Source organism: Protopterus annectens, chromosome 9.part0 (assembly GCF_019279795.1).
Source record: "Protopterus annectens isolate FY-2018-M chromosome 9.part0, PAN1.0, whole genome shotgun sequence".
NCBI classification, from domain to species: domain Eukaryota; kingdom Metazoa; phylum Chordata; order Ceratodontiformes; family Protopteridae; genus Protopterus; species Protopterus annectens.
Window position 1 is genome coordinate 194,272,786 of NC_056743.1, and position 19,498 is coordinate 194,292,283.

At 41.5% G+C, this 19,498-nt stretch overlaps 1 protein-coding gene across 1 annotated transcript in view; it reads left to right on the plus strand.

Annotated features, from left to right (window-relative positions):
* The window catches only part of USP47 (ubiquitin specific peptidase 47), a 3,572,488-nt gene that overhangs the window by 2,797,947 nt on the left and 755,043 nt on the right, over positions 1-19,498 (plus strand). The window lies entirely within an intron of this gene.

Consider the following 19,498-nt stretch of genomic DNA (forward strand, 5'->3'; position numbering starts at 1 on the left):
GTGTGTGTGTGTGTGTGTGTGTGTGTGTGTGTGTGTGTGTGTGTGTGTGTGTGTGTGTAAGGCAAAATTAGAAGAGAAGTACAGCTATGTGTCTTAGTGAGTCATAGGAGTCAGATTTTCAGCTCTTCCACCGTGTTACTGTTGTGGGTGCTTACCCATTATGTTAATTTGACCACAGCATTCCCATTCACTCTTATTTTCATTGGTTTGTGTTTGAAAGCACAAAAGAAGCATTTTGAAAAAGTACTATCTTTACGCTAATTCAGTTAATTTGTCCTGCTGTTGTGTTCTATAGACCCAGAATGCTGAGTAGCCACAAATAACTGGATATAACCAGATGTTCTTCGTTCCCCATTGCTGCAGTCCTTACTATTGGGTATAGTCCGCGTCCAGTCGGCCCGAATACCAGAGTATAAGGCTGACGTCGGTCAGGCGCATTAGACTGACGTCAGTGCGTCAGGGTACTAATCGCATGACCGGCGTCATATCCTCAGTCTTTTTTGCCGCATGGTCCGATGCAGAAGCAGTTTTGCGAGTGCAGGTTGGCGTTCTGAAATATTTCCGAAACCGGAGTTTCAGACCGAAACAGAGTTGGCTAAGTACCCGTTGGGAACATTTTGGTTTTTCTTGCCTCAGTATTTAACCGGATGTCAGAAAAAGTGAATAACTGTATTTCTTGTGGGAAACAGATACCTCATAGGGATTACCATACCTTGTGTATACCTTGTTTAGGGCCTGAGCACGACGTTGTTGGTTGCCGCTCTTGTGCTAGGTTTAACAAACGCACTATTAAGAGGAGGTTAGACTGTGCCAGGTTAGTGTTTGGGAAGCGTTGCAATTATAAAATGCCGTCGGATGCTCCGGCGCCGCCCGCCCAAGAAGCGCAAGGACAAAACAGCGAAGCCTAGGGTTGATGAACCGCAGTCCCGGACGCGGGTTCTTTAGAAGGCTCAGTGGAGCCAGAGGTTTTGCCAGGAGTTTCCATGGAGTCTCAGGCAGAAACTTTACTGTTACAGGATGTGCCTTCAGGAGGTAGGCCAGGCTGAGGGGCTTCTCAGGTAACTGTTCTTCCCTCTCTTCCCAAGGTAGTTAGAGCCTCTCCTTCTGTTGCCAAAACTTCTTTGAGAGGTAGGCCTAGTTCAGCTTCAGTGGGGGCTTCTCCTAGCATTTCGGGTTCTGTACCTAAGAAACATATGCTTAAAATGGCAGAAGATTTGATTACTATGATTAGAGGTTCTATGCCCCGCCTGATAAGAGGCCTAGGGTGGAACCGAGTTTGATAGTTTTGAACAGTGTTCAGAGGCTTCAGAGTCTTCTGCGGAAGACTTGCAGGAGTATCCTACTTATTCTGATTCTGATGTGGATGATTCCACTCCTACAGCTTCTCCTCCTGAGGATTTCTCATTTTCAGAGACTCTGCATTCCATGAGGGAGCACTTTAAATGGGAAGGCCAGGATTACTCTGATTCCAGGAAAAGGCTTAGGGAATTCTTGTTTTACCCCAGCATAGGCCCTTAGCTATTCCTCCTGTGTTGAATGTGGTGGAAGATGTTTTGCAGAGGCTTCCCTGAACCCTGACTCTTTGCCTCCTGCTCCTGTTAAGCCTGATAGGTATTATAGGGTGCCCAAGCTCATAAGTATTTGTTTAAGAGTCCTAGGGCGGACCCAGAAACTATTTCTCAAGGGCCTAAAGGTGTTAAGGCTTCTGTGGTTAAAAATCCTGTTCCCACTGATAAAGAGGCAAGGGCTTTGGATAGGTGGGGAAAGAAAGTGTATACTTCTTCCACTCTAGCCATGAGGCGTTGAATTGTCAGTTTCACATGCTAAAATATCAGAATTATCTCCTTTCACAATTAAAATCTAAGGTGGATGCTTTGGCGGAAGGTATTGAGTGTAAAGAGTTGCTGGATTTGGTTCATGTGTCTGAACAAGTGGGTAAGCATTCTTTGCAATGTGGTTTTGATGCTGTACAGGCCTCCTCGAGGGTGGCTGCTACTAGTTCTGTTCTTCGCAGGCATGCCTGGTTGAAGGATCAGAATTTAGCTGAGCATGTTAAGACAAGGATTTTGGATGCTCCTTTACAGTCTGATGTGTTGTTTGGATCGCCTGTGGAAGCAGTTTTAAAGAAAATGGAGGACAAAGCTAAGTCTATGCAAACTGTTAAAGATTTTTTGCAGGTGCAGCCACCCAAGTTTAGTAGAAATTGGCCTGCTAAGGGGTGGACATATCCTGCTTATGATTCCCAGTCTAGGGGTAGGTCTAGACGTGGTAGGGGCAGGGCTCAATGTTCTTTTAGGCCTAGAACAGGGAGTTCACCTGCTCAGTCTTCTGGTGAGGGCAGGGGTCAGTCCTTTCGTAAACAGATCCAATGACCTGTCTTTTCAGCTGCCAGTAGATTCTCGTCTGGCAGCTCCTTTGGGAGGAAGACTGTCTCTTTTCAAAGAAAATTGGGATTTAATTACTCAAGACCAAATGGGTGTTGGATATCATTCACCACGGTTACAGATTTTATTTCCATACAATGCCCCCTTTCAAAGGCATGCCAGACGTTCCTCCTCCACAAAGAAAAGAGGCTCACAAGCAAGTTTTTCAGTTACTCCAGTTGGGGGCCATTCAGCCAGTCCCTGTATCAGAAAGGGGCCTAGGATTTTATTCTCGCCTGTTCCTAGTACCAAAGAAGGGGAACACGTGGAGACCAATTTTGGATTTATCTCTCCTCAACACTTTTCTGGACATTCCCAAGTTCAAGATGTTGACGTTACAACAGCTTTTACCTCTGCTGGGCAAAGATCACTGGATGGTAACTTTAGATCTCAAGGAAGCTTACCTTCATGTGCCTATAAGGCTAAGTTGCAGGAAGTATCTGCGTTTCGAGCTGGAAATTCTCATTATCAGTTCTCTGCATTGCCCTTTGGCTTATCTACTGCCCAGAGTATTCACAAAGGTTCTGGCTCCAGTGATAGCTTACTTCAGGCTTCAAGGAATTCAAATCTATCCTTACTTGGACGACTGCCTGATTCTGGCTCAAGAAAAGGAAGACCTTCTACAGCATCTGGAATATGTTATAGCAGTGCTACGATGCCTAGGGTATTCTGTGAACGAAATAAAGTCCAGTCTAGTACCCTCTCAAGACATGTGCTTTCTGGGTGTGAGACTGAATACAGCAGCCCAGATGGCCTCTTTAACCCCGGACAAACAAAAGAGTCTATCACTTTACTTCCATCAACTATCTCATCAGTCCGTGCTGACTGCAAGGACAGTCCTTCAAGCATTAGGGTTCATGGCATCTTGTATTCTGGTGCTTCCCAATGCCAAACTGCATATGAGGAAGCTACAATGGTATCTCAAAATGTATGGACACAGCACTGCCAGGATTTGGACACTGTCATTCAAATAATACCTTGCCTTCAAAAAGAATTTTTGTGGTGGGCTCAGGAATGTCACCTAAACAAGGGACTCTCTGTGACCCGCCAGAGGCGAGTCAGATTTTAACGACAGATGCCTCGGACATTGCTTGGGGAGCTCATCTAAATGGAAAGTGGATACAAGACAAGTGGCCTGCCAGACTACAGCATCTACATATCAACATGAAGGAGATGTTAGCAGTCCAGTTTGCATTAATGGCTTTCAAGGAGTTACTTCTTCCAGGGCAGGTGTTGATTCTAACAGACAACACAACTGTCATGTGGTACATCAACAAGCAAGGGGAACACATTCTTATCCTCTATGCAGGCAAGCAATGATTTTATAGGAGATTGCGCTAACCTTGCATCTAACTCTTCAGGCAAGGTTTCTGCCGAGCACAGAACTCCTTAGCAGATGTGTTAAGCAGACAAATCATGGATCCCCACGAGTGGAAACTGGATCTTCATGTATTTCAAAATTGACAGTGTCATGGGGAACTCCAGACATAGATCTGTTCGCTTCTCCACTAAACCACCAGCTGCCACAGTATTGCACAAAGGGGTTTCATCACACAGCTTGGAAAGTGGATGCTCTGTCTTTCAGTTGGAAAAATCTTCATGTGTATGCCTTTCCTCCTCTGCCTCTTCTTCCAAAGGTACTATTAAAGGTCAGACAAGACAGGCCAAGGATGATTTTGATAGCTCCAGATTGGCCTCGCAACACTGGTACCCACTACTACGGAGTCTGGTAAGGAAGCCTCCATGGCCTTTACCTCTGATTCCTCATCTGTTATCTCAGAAGGATGGTCATCTGCTCAATGTCAAGCTTCACTCTCTTCATCTAACAGCCTGGCATATTCTGTGTTGAAACACAGCAGGTCTCAACTTCCTCAACAAGTTTTAAATGTGATTATGGAAGCTAGAAGACCTAGTACAAGGAAAGTGTACGCAGAAAAATGGAAGAGATTTTTATTTTGGAGTACAGCAAAGAATTTGCAGGTTTCTGAGCCTAATTTGAGTGTGGCTCTTCAATATCTTACTGAGTTATTGGACAAAGGTTTGTCCTTCTCTTCCATTAAGATTCATGCTGCAGCAATTTCAGCTCACTATGATTGTGACCCACCATTGTTTTCGCATCCTTTGTTCAAGCAGTTTCTTAGAGGGGCAAAGAATATAAGACCCCCGTAGAGCTCCTACTCCTGCTTGGGATCTCAATTTTGTGTTGGAAAACTTACTCTACAACCTTTGAGCCTGCGGCTACTGCTGAATTGAAATACTTGTCATGGAAGACTGCTTTTCTGTTGGCTATTACTTCTGCAAGAAGGGTGTCTGAGTTGCAGGCCCTTATGGCAGTAGAGCCATTTTGATTTTCCATAAGGATAGGGTATCATTACGCACTAATCCTTCCTTTATGCCTAAGGTGGTTTCTAGTGTGGCTTTAAACCAAACTATTCATTTGCCTACTTTTTATGCAGACCCCAAAATAAAGGGGAAAAGATTTTGCACACTTTAGATGTACACAGGCAATTATGTTATTATTTAAGCAGGACTAAGGATTTCAGGCAGTCTCAGCAGTTGTTTGTTTCTTTTGCTTTTGAGTTCACAGGGCAAGCCTGTGTCAAAACAAACTATTTCTAGGTGGATTGGCTTTTGCATTGCATTTTGTTATTCCCATCATGGCAAGGAGATTCCAGCTGGGATTAGGCCTCATTCCACTAGGGCTACTGCCACTTCAACAGCATTTCTAAGGGGTGGCAACTAAGGATATTTTGGAAGCAGCTACTTGGAGTTCAGTGCATACTTTCTCTAAGCATTATCACCTTCCTATCTACTCTAAGTCTAGGGCTGGTTTTGCCACAGCTGTTTTGCAAGGCATGTTGTCAGCTCCTGCTTCTTTATGATTTGCCAGCCTCCCTTACCTCTGCTTTGGGATTCTACCCAATAGTAAGGACTGCAGCAATGGGGAACGAAGAACATAGTACAGTTTTGTACCTACCATAAATGTAGATGTTCGAGGATCCCCATTGCTGCAGTCCAATCCCTCCCTCCTTCCCCTCTGTGTTTAGGGGTGGTTGTGTAGGTGAGGTTACATGCTTATATTTTTGTATATATTCTTGTATATTTTGTACATATGTTTGGTGCACGTATTTTGGGCCTTGTCTTTTTAGGGTCTTCTGACATCTGGGGCAAGAAAAGACTGAGGATATGACGTCGGTCATGCGCATTAGTACCCTGGCATTGACGCCGTCAGTCCATCGCGCCTGACCGACGTCAGCCTTATACTCTGGTATTCGGGCCGACTGGACGCGGACTATACCCAATAGTAAGGACTGCAGCAATGGGGATCCTCGAACATCTACATTTATGGTAGGTACAAAACTGTACTTTATCCTCAGACAAAATCGCCCCGTAAATTGCATCACCCTTATTATTGTAACTAAGTTGGTTATACATTGTGTTCTCAGCCATCATTGTTTTGCAGTTATTTTTTACATCTGTTCTTTGTGGTCACTCTGTTAGCTTTTGCATGTACTGTTAAGTGAACTGAATAAAAACATACCTGTCATTATGGAGTCCCAGAATATTTTAGCCTCATCCCTACCCAATATTAGCATTTGATTTTCTGAGGCAATGTAGCATCTGTCTCATGTTTACTGATAAGCCACTTCTTCTGATGTATAGTAGTTCCACCTGAGGAAGATGCACTTTCCACCTAAATTGGAGGCTACTCTGTCTTTGTCCCTTTTATGGTGAGTAAACAATACCACAATTCTATATTATGTCAGTCTCATGACATCACTCCTGCATATGCTAAGGTAGTATAGAAGCCTTGTTTAAGCCTCCTAGACATCCTGTTAACTTACCTTCGTCAGACTGCAAAAATACTAACACCACACCAGCACCCATGCCTACTTTTACTGGAGCCAACGGTACAACAAATCTGTACCCTTGAAGTTCCATATGCCTGCAGCACATCCAAAAAATGACTTGGTCAGTAAGTGAATCCATTTTAAGACATACAGAAACAACATTCATCTGGTTGGCAAATGACAGAGTGAGAGCTGCCTCTGTAGTGCAAGAGTAAGAAATGTCATTAGGGCTCTTAGGTCGTCACACTACCCTGAATGCGATTATGACCTTTTAGTTCCCCATATGGGGGTGAATGATCATAGGTGTTTACTCTTTTGGGAGATGCAGTGAAACATTCTCCAGCTTTCTGCTTGAGTCTTTGTAGAAGGCAAAGCTGTGGTATTGAGCAGCAATGAATTTTCACCAAGGATGATGCCTAAATTTAAGGAGAAAATAATTGACTAGTTATCTGATAACATTCTAGAGGTATCTGTTGTGTGTTTGCATAGGATGAAATAGTCTACTGCCCATCCCCTACCCCCCTCACCTCCCATACACATGCTTAAACTTTGCTGAGGATGGCATCTGTCATCTGTTATTTTTTGCATACTGGTTAAAACATTTGCTTCTTTTAGGTAGAGTTCATCTGATGGACATCTCAACGTAGCAGTCTAATATAGGTAATATAAAAGTAGCGTTGCTGAATGCCATGAGCTTAAAGAACAAAGCCTCTGAACTTGAGGCCTTCCTTACCCTCAAAAACATCAGCATTTGTGTAATTATGGAAACCTGACTCGTGTGTGGATAGCATCCCCTTTGTTTTATGTTACAATGAGCATCATGCATTCAGATCACCAGCAACTTCATGGAAGTATCTGTATTTATTCATAACCCTGTTGTTTTTTTTTTTTTGCCATATTCTGCATGAAACAAAGCTGGAACTAGTTGAAGGTCCTAGCTGTACTCAGTAAAATTAATTATCATATTATAATCAGTTACAGAACCCAGTCTGTTACGCCTTCAGAATATGCTGAATATCTTAACCAGCTAGAAAAGTTAGCTATCAAATCAAATAATTTTCTTAAGGGTGCCTTCAGCTGCCAATAGGTTAACTGTCAAGGTTATACTAGTACTCACAACAAATATACCTAGAGCTTTCTGGATTTTGTAAATGCTAATTCACTTGACTAGATTATTCCTTGCCCCACACACACACACACAAAGGTATCGGTCTTCTCGATGTTGTCTACAAATGTTTCCCCAGTTGCACCTCTCTGCTTGTTGCTCATCACTAGTTAAATCTAGACATCTTTCTGTGAAGTTGTTATTCCTGAAAACCCTTTTGTGTCCCTTAACCTCTCTACATTTCTACATTCAGAGCTAAATAATTACTAATCTTGTAATCACAAATTATATAATTCTCCATCAACCTAGTACCTAATGATGTAGACTACACTAATTTTTACTCCTTCTAGGACAGTGATGACAAACCTTTTGGGCTCGGCATGTCAGAAATTTGGAAAATGCCTATCTTGACCCTGCTGGCGTAGCACGTATCACCCCCCTAACAAAAGAGATACAATTATTTACATATTCATTTATTTAAAAAATAGAGTCCAATCATGGATGCTGCTATGTATTATAAAAGTAAAAAAAAAAATCTGTGACGTACAACAGAGAAAACGATATGCACACTGATATTGGGCTTAAAATAGCGCACTAAAAATTGCCCTACTTTTAATAGTAATTTTGAATTGAACTGAAAAAAATATGGAACACATTGTATTGGATTTGATTAACATCAGTTAATGTCTTTTTGGTTGTTGAGTTTTAATAGATTAAGTGCCGGGTCAAAAATTTCTTGTATTTTTGTTCATTCAGATGTTCTTCATCTCACATTGCTGCAGTCCTTACACTTGGGTAGTCCGCTGTCCTCGGTCGGCCCGAATATCAAAGTAATAGGCTGACGCCGGGTCAAGGCGCTTAAGACTGACATCAGGGACGTCAGGGTACAAATGCGCATGACCGGCGTCATATCCTCAGTCTTTTTTGCATGGTCCGATGCAGAAGCAGCGCAAGTGCCGCGGCGCTCTGAAATTTTCGAATTCGAGTTTCAGACTGAGTCAAAGTTGGCTAAGTACCCGTTGGGGAATATTTTAGTTTTTCTTGACTCAGTGGTTTACGGATGTCAGAAAAAGTGAATAACTGTATTTCTTGTGGGAAGCAGATACGCATAGAGATTATCATACTTTGTGTATTCCTTGTTTGGGGCCTGAGCACGACGTTGTTGGGTGTCGCTTTTGTGCTAGGTTCAATAAAAGCACTATTAGCGAAGGTTAGATTGTGCCAGGTTGGTCTTCGAAGGCGGTGCAATTATAATATGCCGTCGGATGCTCCGGCGCCTTCTTCAGAAGCGCAAAGACAAAGCAGCTAAACCCAGGCAGAAGAGTCGCCCGTACGCCGGCGGTTCTTTAGAGGTGTCAGTGGAACCGGTGGTTCCGCCGGAGGCTTCTCTGGAGTCCCAGGGGGAGACTTTGCTATTGCAGGATGTGGCCTCTCAGGAGGTAGGTCAGGCTGAAGGGGCTTCTCAGGTTACTGTACTCCCCTCCCTTCCTAGGGTGGTTAGGCCCTCTCCTTCTGTTTCCAAGGCTTCTCCCAAAGGCAGGCCAGGTTTAGCTTCTGTTGGTGTCACTCCTAGGTCAACAGGATCTGTGCCCAAGAAGCATATGCTTAAAATGGCAGAAGATTTAATTACTTTAATTAGAGGTTCTTTGCCCCCTCCTGATAAGAGGCCTAGGGTGGAACCAGAGTTGGGGAGTTTTGAGCAGGCTTCGGATGTTTCAGAGTCTTCGGCTGAAGACTTGCAGGAATACTCTCCTTATTCTGATTCTGATGCAGATGATTCCACTCCTTCTGCTTCTCCTCCAGAGGATTTTTCTTTTTCAGAGACTCTTCATTCTATGAGGGAACATTTTAAGTGGGAAGGTCAGGACTTCTCTGATTCCAGGAAAAGGCTTAGGGAATTTTTGCTTTTACCCCAGCATAGGCCTTTGGCTATACCACCTGTTCTGGATGTTGTGGAAGATGTGTTTGCAGAGGCTTCACTTAATCCTGATTCTTTGCCTCCTGCTCCTGTTAAACCGGATAGGTATTACAGGGTACCTGAGGCTCATAAATATCTTTATAAGAGTCCTAGGGCGGACCCAGAAACTGTTAGTCAGGGACCTAAGGGTGTCAAGGCCTCTGTTGTAAAAATCCGGTTCCTCCAGATAAAGAGGCCAGAGCTTTGGATAGATGGGGAAAGAAAGTCTATACTTCTTCCACCTTAGCTATGAGGGCTTTGAATTGCCAGTTTCACATGTTGAAATATCAAAACTATCTTCTTTCTCAATTGAAGTCTAAGGTAGATGCTCTGGCGGAAGGCATTGAGTGTAAAGAATTACAAGATTTGGTGCATGTCTCGGAACAGGTGGGTAAGCATTCTTTGCAATGTGGTTTTGATGCTGTACAGGCCTCGTCTAGGGTGGCTGCCACTGGTTCAGTTCTTCGCAGGCACGCTTGGCTGAGGGATCAGAATTTATCTGACCATGTTAAGACAAGGATTTTGGATGCTCCTTTACAGTCTGATGTGTTGTTTGGTTCACCTGTGGAGTCAGTCTTGAAGAAAATGGCAGACAAGGCTAAGTTTATGCAGGCTGTTAAGGATTTTTTGCAAGTTCAGCCTCCGAAGTTTAGTAGGAATTGGCCTGCTAAGGGGTGGACGTATCCTTCTTATGATTCTCAGTCTAGGGGTAGATCTAGACGTGGTAGGGGCAGAGCTCAGAGTTCCTTTAGACCTAGAATGGGGAGTTCACCTGCACAGTCTTCGGTGAGGGCAGGGGCCAGTCCTTTCAGAACAGGCCCAATGACCTACCTTTTCAGCTGCCAGATCCTTTTGCCTGGCAGCACCTTTGGGAGGGAGGTTGGCACTCTTCAAGGAAAATTGAGTTTGATTACTCAAGACAGATGGGTATTGGATATCATACACCAAGGTTACAAGTTTTATTTCCATACCTTACCTCCTTTCAAAGGCATGCCAGACGTTCCTCCTCAGCAAAGACTAGAGGCTCACAAACAAATTTCTCTGCTACTTCAAATAGGGGCCATACAACCGGTCCCTCTACCAGAAGTGGGCCTAGGATTTTATTCTCGCCTGTTCCTAGTACCAAAGAAGGGGAACACGTGGAGACCAATTTTGGATTTATCTATCCTCAACACATATCTGGACATTCCCAAGTTCAAAATGTTGACGTTACAACAACTTTTGCCTCTGCTGGGCAAAGATCACTGGATGGTGACTCTGGATCTCAAGGAGGCTTACCTTCATGTTCCTATCAGGCTCAGTTGCAGGAAGTATCTGCTGGCTGGGACTTCTCATTATCAGTTCTCTGCATTGCCCTTTGGCTTATCTACTGCGCCCAGAGTGTTCACAAAAGTTCTGGCTCCAGTGATAGCTTTCTTCAGGCTAAGAGGAATACAGATCTATCCTTATTTGGACGATTGCCTGCTTCTAGCCCAAGAAAAGGACGAACTTCTTCATCATTTACAGTTTGTGATAGCAGTGCTAAGATGCCTGGGGTATTCTGTGAACGAAATAAAGTCCAGTCTAGTACCCTCTCAGGACATGTGCTTTCTGGGTGTGAGACTGAATACAGCATCCCAGATGGCCTTTTTGACCCCGGACAAACAAAAGAATCTTTCTCTTTACTTCCATCATTTGTCTCATCAGTCCAGGCTGACTGCAAGGACAGTCCTTCAAGCCTTGGGGTTCATGGCATCTTGTATTCTGGTGCTTCCCAATGCCAAACTGCATATGAGGAAGCTACAATGGTATCTCAAAATGTATGGACACAGCACTGCCAAGATATGGACACTGTCATTCAGATAATACCTTGCATTCAAAAGGAGTTTTTGTGGTGGGCTCAGGAATGTCACCTAAACAAGGGACTCTCTGTGACCCGACCAGAGGCGAGTCAGATTCTAACGACAGATGCCTCAGACAAAGCTTGGGGAGCTCATCTAAATGGAAAGTGGGTACAAGACATGTGGCCTGCCAGACTTCAACATCTACATATCAACCTGAAGGAGATGTTAGCAGTCCAATTTGCATTAATAGCTTTCAAGGATTTACTTCTTCCAGGGCAGGTGTTGGTTCTGACAGACAACACAACTGTCATGTGGTACATCAACAAGCAAGGGGGAATGCATTCTTATCCTCTATGCAGACAAGCAGTGATTTTGTGGGAGACTGCTCTCAGTTTACAGCTGAATCTTCAGGCAAGGTTTCTGCCGGGAGCACAGAACTCCTTAGCAGATGTGTTGAGCAGGCAAATTATGGATCCCCACGAGTGGAAATTGGATCCTCATGTATTTCAGAAATTGACAGTGTTATGGGGAACTCCAGACATAGATCTGTTCGCTTCTCCACTAAACTACCAGCTGCCAAAGTTTTGCACAAAAGGTTTCATCCCACAGCTTGGAAAGTGGATGCTCTTTCATTCAATTGGAGCAATCTTCATGTATATGCCTTTCCACCTCTGCCTCTCCTCCCAAAGGTACTCCTGAAGGTCAGACAGGACAAGCCAAAGATGATTTTAATAGCTCCAGATTGGCCTCGACAGCACTGGTACCCATTACTGAGAAGTCTGAATGGAGCCTCCATGGCCTTTGCCTTCGATTCCACACCTGCTGTCTCAGGAGAACAGTCATTTACTCAATGTCAAGCTTCACTCTCTTCATCTAACAGCCTGGCATATTCTGTTTTAAACCCTGGAGGGTCTCAGCTTCCTCAGCAAGTTTTGAATGTTATTTTGGAGGCCAGAAGGCCTAGTACAAGGAAAGTGTACGCAGATAAATGGAAGAGATTTTTATTTTGGAGTACAGCAAAGGAATTTGATGTTTCTCAGCCTAATCTAAGTGTGGCTCTTCAATATCTTACTGAGTTACTGGACAAAGGTTTGTCCTTCTCTTCTATTAAGGTTCATGCTGCAGCAATTTCTGCTCACTATGACTGTGACCCACCATTGTTTTCTCATCCTTTGTTTAAGCAATTCCTTAGAGGGCAAAGAATATAAGACCCCCAATGAGCTCCTACTCCTGCTTGGGATCTCAATTTTGTGTTGGAGAAACTCACTCTACAACCTTTTGAGCCTGCAGCTACTGCCGAGTTGAAATATTTATCATGGAAGACTGCTTTTTTGTTGGCCATTACCTCTGCGAGAAGGGTTTCTGAATTACAGGCCCTTATGGCAGTTGAGCCTTTCTTAATTTTCCATAAGGATAGGGTATCTTTGCTTACTAATCCTTCCTTTATGCCTAAAGTGGTTTCTAGTGTGGCTTTAAACCAAACTATTCATTTGCCTACTTTTTATGCAAAACCCCAAAATAAAGGGGAAAAGATTTTGCACACTTTGGATATACACAGGCAGTTGCGATATTATTTGAGCAGAACTAAAGGATTCAGGCAGTCTCAGCAGTTATTTGTTTCTTTTGCTTTGGGTTCTCAGGGCAAGCCTTTGTCAAAACAAACTATTTCTAAGTGGATTGGGTTTTGTATTGCTTTCTGTTATTCCCATCATGGTAAGGAAATTCCAGCTGGGATTAGGCCTCATTCCACTAGGGCTACTGCCACTTCTACAGCTTTTTGAGGGGGTGGCAACTAAAGATATTTTGGAGGCAGCTACTTGGAGTTCAGTGCATACTTTCTAAGCATTACCACCTTCCACTTTACTCTAAATCTAGGGCTGGTTTTGCCACTGCAATTTTACAGGGCATGTTGGCAGCTCCTACTGCTTTATAGTTTTGCCATCCTCCCTTACCTCTGCTTTGGGATTCTACCAGTGTGTAAGGACTGCAGCAATGTGAGATGAAGAACATAGTACAGTTTTGTACCTACCATAAATGTAGATGTTCAAGATCCACATTGCTGCAGTCCAATTCTCCTCCTCCTTCCCTCTGTAGTTAGAGGCGGTTGTGTGGTTTGGGTTGTGAATATTGTGGATATTGTATATATTGTACATATGATTAGTGCTAGGGTGGTTGGTTGTTTTTTGCTGTCTTTTGGTTTTGACCTTTCCTTTTAGGGTCTTCTGACATCTGGGGCAAGAAAAGACTGAGGATATGACGGTCATGCGCATTTTGTACCCTGGCGTCCTGATGTCAGTCTAAGCGCCTTGACCGCCAGCCTATTACTTTGATATTCGGGCCGACCGAGGACAGCAGACTACCCAAGTGTAAGGACTGCAGCAATGTGGATCTTCGAACATCTACATTTATGGTAGGTACAAAACTGTACTTTTCTTTGGTAACTCGGGTGTTGGTGAACACTGGTGTGTCATAGGTTTGCCATCACTGCTCTAGGATATACGTGTTGAGGCATCTGCATTATACTGATATAAACAAAATGCAGATGTAAAACTAAACACACAAAGTGGAACTACCATATCAACAAACTATACAAGAAGAAAGCATCTCCTTCCCATCTCTAAAAGATGTTCACCTCATTATTATAAAAGTGATTTAAAACTGGTAAATAAGACCCTCAAACTTAGAATGGGAAAACGCAAGGTCATCTGTGAACTTAGAGTTGCAGCTAATTCAAAAGAAAACCATGAAACTTTTTCCTCAGCTATATTAGGAAGCTTAGAAGTAACCACAATTCTGTACTGAGCTTAACCTGTAATGGCACTTCCTTCTCTGACACGAGGACATTAACATTCTTGTGGACAATTTTCTTTTAACTTTATCTAAGCCAGCTTCCTCTCTGTCCACTAATTTCCCCTCGCACCTGCCTTGTGCAGAACAGCTGTTGTACAGCCCTTGCATAAAGGTGGTCCCTCTACTGACCCAAGGAATTGTGGATGTATTAGCCATTGAAGGCTGTGGAACATATTATATCTGAACTAATAAATGCCATACCTCTCAACTGTCCCTGATTTTAACTTAAATATTAGCTCTTTCCCTCTTAATCCCTCCTAACACTACACCACTTTTGGAGGAAAGGTTCTGAATTATACTTAAATAATGACAATGATTAAGAGTTACAGACTTCTGTTCCTTCAGGAAATGCATATTGATTCACATTCTCTTATTCTGTTAATGCCTCAAGTTAGTAGAACTAATATTTTAGAAGTGTCCCTGATTGTCCCTGATTTTTTCTGGATTTGTCCCTGATTCTGTTGAAATTTGTCCCTGATTGAGAGCTATGATAAACGCTGATATAGTATACCCTGTAACCCTGGATACAAATCGCCTTGGCTTTGTAAAAGGCATATCATGCCTGCTCAACCTGGTTGAGTTATTTGAAAGAGTTACTGAGGCCAGAGATAAGAGACATACACTTCATGTCACCTACCTGATCCTTGCCAAGGCCTTTTAGATTTTTTTTAACTAAATTTCGTTTTCTTTTCAAAGAAAAATAAGAGCACATAAGGTGAGCGAACAGCAAAAAATATAACAGACTTTATAAACCACAATTCAACAATAAAAAATGCATATCAAATTATTTACAAAATTGCATAACCCAGCAGTTCATATATTGTTGACCAGCTTTGAAGGTAGGGGAAAAGGTGAATTGAGGCATGACTTCACTAAGTTAATAGGTAACTCATTGTCTACTAAATTGATAAACTGTATGCAGATTCCAAAATTTATTCTCAGACAAAACAGGTTATAAATATATTTACAAAATCTTATGCAAAACAGTTTGGCTTCACAAAAGGGGTGATAAGTTGTCCGAGTAACATCCAGTTAACTCCAGATACTGGAATCAAATTAGAATATATTGAAAAAGATCTGCGCAAACTGGATCCAAACAAATCACAGGGAGGAGACAGAATTAGTAACAATGACCTGAGAACACTTCAGCAAGAACTTAGAGTAACATTATATCTATTATTCACTAGGTCATATAAATATGGGGTGATTCTTTAAGATTGGAGACATGCGCTTATAAGCCTGTCTTCAAGGGAAAGGAGGATAGGACAAACCTAGGGTCATATAGACCCTTAAGTCTACTTTCATGTTGTGGAAAAATAATGGAGAAGGTAATACTGGATATGTTCTTGTCAGAACTGGATAGGTTAGGACTTTAAACCATATATCAGCATGCATATGTTGAAACCAGATCCATTACCACCTGTAACATGATGTTCTGTAACAGTATAATAATAGCTATGAATGAAAAATTGTACTGTGATGTCATTTATATAGATTTAACTTCAGCATTTGACAGGGTCATACACAAAACACTGATTAATAAATTAGTACAACTAGATGTTGATGTACTCTTGATAAGGTGGATAGCTGCATGGCTTACAGATAGGCACGGCAAGTAATATACAGCAACTGGAGAGGTGAAATCCTTGGTTACAGTCAGGGTGTCCCACCTGTCTTAGGCCCTTACTTGTTTAGATTGTGTCTTTCAGACCTAACTTTTTAATCTGAGGTGTTCTACAGTCTATATGCAGATGACCTGAAATTGGGTAAAATTATTACATGTATTACAGATAAGGCATGTCTGGAAAATAACTCTACTAAATTGACCATTTTGGCACAGGAGAATAATATGCTGATAAACTCATCAAAAACTAAGCACATGACATTTGGGAGACATAAAGTGAAAGGTGAATATTTAATCCAGCACACATTGATTGAAACTGTAGACTCATTTAAGGACCTGGATGTATTTGTGTAGATTCAGCTGTGAGTTTTTCTAATCATGTCAACCGATTGGTTAATGATAGTTATAGAACTATAGGTTGCATAAAAAGATTAATGAAGTCATTGTTAGTTACATTAGACCCAAACATGAGTATGGAATAACAATATGGAAACCCTATAAGAAAACAAACATGAATAAACTGTAAAGAGTACAGCGGAAATATACCAAGGGCACCCATGGATGTGAAACTTTAAGTTATTATGAAAGACTAAAATATCAACTTGTACAGTGTCTTTTACAGATATCTAAGAGGATATCTTATTTAGTTATGTAGGGCATTTAGAGACAGCTACCTCTGGGAATGTTTGGGGTTATCAAAAAGTGCAAGAGAATCATCAGGCAACCTATGTAGAAGTTTCTATAGGAATGAGAAGTGTACTAATTGGTTCTCTGACAGAGTAGCCGATGCATGGAACAGACTACCCAATTACATTAAAGCAAGGACTAGTTTTGGATATTTTTAAGAACAACTTGGGCACTTATTATGGGAACAAGTGTTTTAGTATATTGGCAAGCTAGAAGGGCATTAATGCCCATGCTTGAACTATTTGTATGTATATATGTACCAGCATAACTGTCCAGTAAACACTTACATTGCCGGGGAACAATTGTCAGACACACCCACTTGCTTAAAAGAGTGGATAATGTTTACCAATATGATGACATAAGGAATTCTGTTAGTGTTCTGTGGGATTTGTAGGATTGCTGACAAACTTTCCCAACTCAACATTACTTCATGTATAATTCACTGGGGTAGTACTTGGCTCTCTGACAAAATACATACTATAAAGGTTGTGGGAGTATATTTTTCTAGGCAGAAAAGTGGCACCACTGGTAGCACACAGGGCTTTGTCTTGTCTTGTCTCCTCTTTGGTGTACACTTCTGTGGCATGAAAACAGATGTCAGTGGGCTAAGGCTAACCAATTTTGCTGGTAATTATGAATTTGAGGCAGTTATCAAATCCTATTCCAGAACTCAAATTATCCAGCAAAGGCTATACTAAACAACTGCTTATTGTGTTAACCACTTGCTTATCTTCAGTACAAAGTACTTTTTGCATAGTTTCCTTTGATAAATCTATCATCACTACTACTAACCATATAGATAATATTCCACTTAAATCTGATGTAGTCATCATATCATCTCTTCAGGGTCCAAAGAAGTTACAGTCCCATCTTATTCCTTCCTTATTAGGCTCATCATTGCTTTTTGGCACATACCTCCCTAAATGCCTAAACTAATTCAAGAAACCTCAACTTTTCCTGACCAGAAATGACATCTCAAGTATCCTTCACTACTCTGATAGATTAAATTCCCTGTCCCTCTATTCATTGCTGAACATTGTCTTGAGATGATCTCTGCTTAGTTTTCTGTGTTAAGAATAACCCCAAATACCCTTCCATCCATCCTTTGGAAGAGTTGTTAAACTGGGGCCCCATGTGTCTGAGTTTGTAGCAGCTGAAGTGGATTTAAAAGACACAGCACTTATCAAAAAGAGTAGAGAAGGTTCTCTGGTGCCCTGGCCAAATTTCACAAGGTCAACATAAATGCCATGTCAGGTATCCCCTAAAATGAGGCCAGTGGCTTAGAGGGACTAACAGTGTCAATAAATAAGTAAACTGTTTCACCTAACTAGAGCAAGTGTTAAAGCAAACACTCAATGTAGAGACGTAAACCTATACTACCACATCAGAAACACCAGATGATGTTGCAGGTACCTAATCCAACATATTCCACATTTCTGGTATATGCTGCACTTGTATATCAAGCAGATTACTTCCCTAGCAATTTTTAAAACCAATCTGGATGATTGAATGGGTGATTGCAAATTTTCAAGTGAGTTATATAGGGAAAATCTGCGTAATGGGGAAGATTGTTAGTCTCCCGCCAGTACTGGGTGATGTGTTTCAGCTTCCAGATGGTCTCTTCAGTCATAAACTTAGTATGAGCAAAGACACAAACAAATAAATTGCTGTGTGAAACAACTTGGTGACAAATAGAAGGATTAAGCTGTTTTTCCATAGAAAAGGGAGATGGTACTGCCTGGCTTCTTAGTGCAGTATTTTATTTGGTTGACCAGATTAGTGAACTGGTCTTTCTCAGACCTTGTTCAGCCCATGGTCTGGACCGAATTCATTATAGAAAAAGTTTAGAATAGCTAGTCAACAAGCATGCTTTTAGGTAGTTAGAGGAAACCAAATTTCCAAGACACACAAAAACAGGGAGCACATGAAATGAATGGATGTCAGGAAATGACTCTCTGACTTTGGTACTATGAGGCAGAGATCATAAACCACTGATGTTGACAGTGCGCTCTTATATATATTTTTGTGTGTGTGTTTTGGTAGCATCAACTTTTGTTTGCACTTGTGTTGTTTTAGGATAAACTGTCAGATTTAGAAAAGCAGAAAATAAATGCTGGATACTGATTTTTTTCAAAATTTGTTGTATGCATGTGGAATTTAAAAATGTTCACTAACATACAGAAAAACAAAAGAATGCATTTTTAAGCTCAGTGCTTTTCTGTATATTTTTGCATTCCATTTATCTGTGTTTTTTGAGACCATTTTTTCCAAGTGCCTGTTCCTTCGTAACCTGTATTGCCATATTAATTTTTTGTTACCTGTTTTTTTTTTTTTTTTTTACACAGCACCAGTGTATAGATAAAGTAAATGTGAGCGTTATAAGTTCCTTTAGTACATTTTTGTGTCTGTTGAATTACAGCTTTGATGCAGTTGAATCTGCACAGGAATGTTTGCAAGCATTTCATTATATGAAAAAAGTTATTAATTTAGTCATTTGTTCAGTAGGTAAGTTCACTAATCCTTCTGGACTGTCTTAAAGCATAAACTAGGAAAAGTGCTTATGGGTGATGAATGGAAAGGTTAACCTCACTCTGTAAACACAGACAGTTGGCTCCTGTGGAGTAGAGAACAAAATGTAGTATGGTGAACGTAATTGCTAACTTTGATTTGAAAAATAGACATGATGATGTCATCCATCACCTTTATTTATTAACATGGATAGTTTTTTCTTGCTTAGTGTTTTATTATTAAATGTTCCACTTGTGGTAAATCTGGGTGCATTAATTTTCTTCTCCTCAGGGAGGTGCTTTCAAGTAGTTCTTGAGGTATTTGTCTGTGTTAATTTGGTATGTTAAGTGATCCTTCATGGACACACTTCAGCTGTGACTCAAAACCTCAAAAGCAAAGGTATGTGCTACAGTTTAAACAGTCAAACTCAATGTTTGTGGTTAATGGGAAAAAACATAATACTCAAAAGAAACCTACAGAGAGGGGGAATACAGAGTCTACACAGAGAAACAAAGTACAAATTGACCGCATAGCATGGTTTTGAGGCAGAAATCTTGCACATTGAACCTCCATTATCCTGCGTATTTATAGAAATCCTGTGTTCTGCTGTGACCACCAAATTGTGCTAGGTCCTGTACATCTACCACTTCCCTACCCCTGCTTTAAAATA